This window comes from Amaranthus tricolor, chromosome 9 (assembly GCF_026212465.1).
Source record: "Amaranthus tricolor cultivar Red isolate AtriRed21 chromosome 9, ASM2621246v1, whole genome shotgun sequence".
NCBI classification, from domain to species: Eukaryota; Viridiplantae; Streptophyta; class Magnoliopsida; order Caryophyllales; family Amaranthaceae; genus Amaranthus; species Amaranthus tricolor.
In genome coordinates this window covers 16,735,158-16,738,880 of record NC_080055.1, presented here as the reverse complement: position 1 = coordinate 16,738,880, position 3,723 = coordinate 16,735,158, and the positions used below count along the sequence as shown (strand labels likewise).

The 3,723-nt window shown below is 28.8% G+C and overlaps 1 non-coding gene across 1 annotated transcript; it reads right to left on the bottom strand.

Annotated features, from left to right (window-relative positions):
• Positions 1 to 2,006: 2,006 nt before the first annotated feature.
• On the bottom strand, positions 2,007 to 2,121 carry LOC130824672 (U5 spliceosomal RNA). The gene has a single exon (XR_009046764.1). It is a non-coding gene; the product is annotated as a U5 spliceosomal RNA (small nuclear RNA).
• Between the last annotated feature and the right edge of the window lie 1,602 nt (positions 2,122 to 3,723).

Below are 3,723 nucleotides of genomic sequence, written 5' to 3'. Positions count from 1 at the left end.
TAATATATTTCAATGATAATATTTTTTTATTTTTTTAACAAGAGAACACTAATATAAACATATATCAAAGTTGAGACACTTCAAAATATAGGCGTTCAACAGGTGCGTAATGTTAATGGATATTATGATGAGGCGACTAATTAGCAGTCCATGGACTTACTAGGTAAAATAAATTGAGATGGTTTGTGAATATATAGATAAAAACTATTGACACTTCTGTCAGAAAGAGGATCAAAAGTATCATAGTGGAGGGAAAGCGAGATCGAAGAAGACTTAGAAGCACGTGGAAGACCTAGGAGAACGTGGTAAGAAAAAAAAAATTAAAAGTAACTTGCATGAGCTACACATATCTTTGAGGACTTGACTAGGGATAAGTGTAGCTGGAGCCAGCTAGGTGCATAATTCGTGTCTTAGAGTATTGATACTTCTGTAACTTCTTATTTTGATTCTAACGGTCCAGCTTATGTTATATATGGGTTTATCTTTATTCCTTCTCTCACGTTGCAGGACTCTCTATCTAGGTCTCTTTCTTGAGCCTGGACTCTTTGGCTATATTTTTCCTTTTTGAGTATAGATCGTCATTTTTCATTCTTTCCTAGAACCTGATCATAAATTCTATAAGTGGAAGGACTAAGTAGCAGTTTATGGATATGTAGGTTTATAAAATGATAGGGACAGGACAGTGGCGAAGCATGCGTGTATACAAAAGAACAGGCGTTGGAAATTGAAATCTCTTTGTTATCAAAAGTTGATGTTCATGTGGTAGTAGCAAAAGCAAGTCTGAAGCACAAGTTAATGAAAATAGTTGTAAAAGGTCGTCTTCAAGTTTGTTAGAACTAAGATTTCTTCTGTTTTGAATTAGGGACTTTCTTTTTCTGTTAGATTCCTTCCTCCCCTCTTTTACTATAAATAATACATCATATACATCTTTTCTGCTGTGTGTATCCATTTTTTGCTTCTCTATCGGTCATTTATTTTAGCTTTGTTGGGTTTTTACAAGGTGAGGCTTCTTATTTGGGTTTTCACTAATTTTTGCTTCCATTTTTTTTTTTAATGTATTTATCATTTTTCTGGGTTAGTATTAATTTGGTATTGTAATGATGATTAAGATTTGATCATTCGTGATTTATTTTTGGTTTATAAACTTGTGATGGATTAGTTTTAATGTAATTTTTGTTTCTTTTTTTTCTTTCTAAGTTGAATTAATAAGTTGATTAGTGAAGTTATGAGAATTGCATATACGACAATATCTGCATGCGCATTTTGGCTGAAAACGTACAACTTTGATACAAAGTAAGGCGCCTGGTCTCTACGAAGGAGGTTTTGAGCATACTACATAGATTTTCGTGTTAAGTACGAATTATAAATTATTTTAATAAAAAATTACTAATTTTATATGTGTAACTAAGTTATTTTTAGACTCCTAAGCATATTAAAATTATAAATTGATTTATTTTAAAAACTGTAAAAGTATTACTATCAGATTGGGATATATTAGAGGTGTTCATTCGGTTGATCGGGTCGGTTTCGGACGGGTGTTATTCGGTTCTGTTGCATTTCGGATCGGTTATTTTTCGGCTGTGTGTTACAACGGTTCACACTCGGGTCGAGTCGGTTAGTCACGGTTCGGTTAGAGATCGGTTATTCAAGCTATCGGGTTAGCATCAGTTCTGTGTCGGTTGAAGTTCGTGTCGAGTGTCAATCGGTCTCGGGTTGTCATCGATTACTAATTGGTTCGGTTTTTTCGGGTACAGATCGGGTTCGAGCTTTATTTTTCGAGTAGATATCGGTTACGGATAACTATTGATCGGGTCAATATCGAAATAAGTTAATAGTCAGGTTTTTAATTGATGTATGCTCATTTACTTACAAAAAATAATTACCGATTGTTTTATCAGATATAGCAGATACATCTGTAGCAGATCGGATCAACCTGCTAATGACCCATTTAACCTACTTTTTTTTTAGGTCATTAAATTCATATATTTCAGGTCATTTGACCCATTTAACCTTAATAAAGGCTTCCTTCAAAAATAAACGTATGCCACTTAATGCAGCGAGCACACTGTATTCTTTAGTAAAAGGCGAAAGAATAGTTCGCTTTGTGCTCACGGCGTGGCTGCGTAAGTTGGTATGAGATCTGTGGAAGTGATTTAAAGGATTTTTCTTTTATTAGTATCTTTCATAGCCGATGTGGGACAACTTCCTTTGTTATTGAAAGTCATCTTCAGCTGACAAATCTCTTAGCCGATGTGGGACAACTTCCTTTCTTATTGAAAGTCATCTTCAGCTGACAAATCCCTCAATATATGGTAATTGGTATTATCTTAGTTTTACGAAGTATTTGGCAAATGTTGATCCGTCTTAAATTTAATAAATGGGTTAAACAAGTTTTTTTCGGGTTAAAATATTCAACCTGAACCTAACCCATTTAATAAACAGATCAGGTCGGGTTGACCCATTTAATTAATTGGGTCAAAAATCTAAACCCAAACCCGCTAATTTCGAATCGGTTTCAGATCAGGTTAGCAGGTCGGGTCAGCTTTTGCCAGCCCTAATAGGCAGATCAATTTATTTCAATTAGTTTATATATATATATATATATATATATATATATATATATATATATATATATATATATATATATATATATATATATATATATATATATATATATATATATATATATATATATATATATATATACATATATATATATATACATATATATATATATATATATATATATATATATATATATATATATATATACATATATATACATATATATATATATATATATATATATATATATATATATATATATATATATATATATATATATATATATATATATACATATATACATATATATATATATATATATATATATATATATATATATATATATATATATATATATATACATATATATATATATATATATATATATACATATATACATATATATATATATATATATATATATATACATATATATATATATATATATATATATATATATATATATATATATATATATATATATATATATATATATATATATATATATATATATATATACATATATATATATATACATATATATATATATATATATATATATATATATATATATATATATATATATATATATATATATATATATATATATATATATATTCTGTATGCAATCTCTTCTGTATAGATTTACAATCGGTTCGGGTTTGTATCAGTTCGGGTTAAAAATAGTTCGATTAATAATCGATTGGGTTAAAAACAGTTCGATCTTAATCGGTTTTAGTCAGGTTACATTCAGTTACGTGCATAATTCGGGTCGGATTTGACTCGGGTCGATCACTATTCAGTTCGGGTAACATCGGTTAAGGTTTATATGTCGGTTATAAAATTCGGTTGCAGTTCGAGTTCGATTTTGCCCTTTTCGGTTATCAAACGGTTCGAGTGAAGTATCGGTTCGGGTAATTGCGGTTCGGTAAACCTAAAAAACTTACATTTTTTCGGGTCGGATTTTCGGGTCGGGTTTGTTTTGAACAGCTCTAGGATATATATTGATATTACTAATATACTACTATATAAAACATAATTATAATATTATGCACTAAACAATATTGATTATAAGTAATTATATAAAATAATAGAAAGTTTCAACATATAAAAATAATATAAAAAAATATTTTATGTTCAATGTCTTTGTAAAACCTT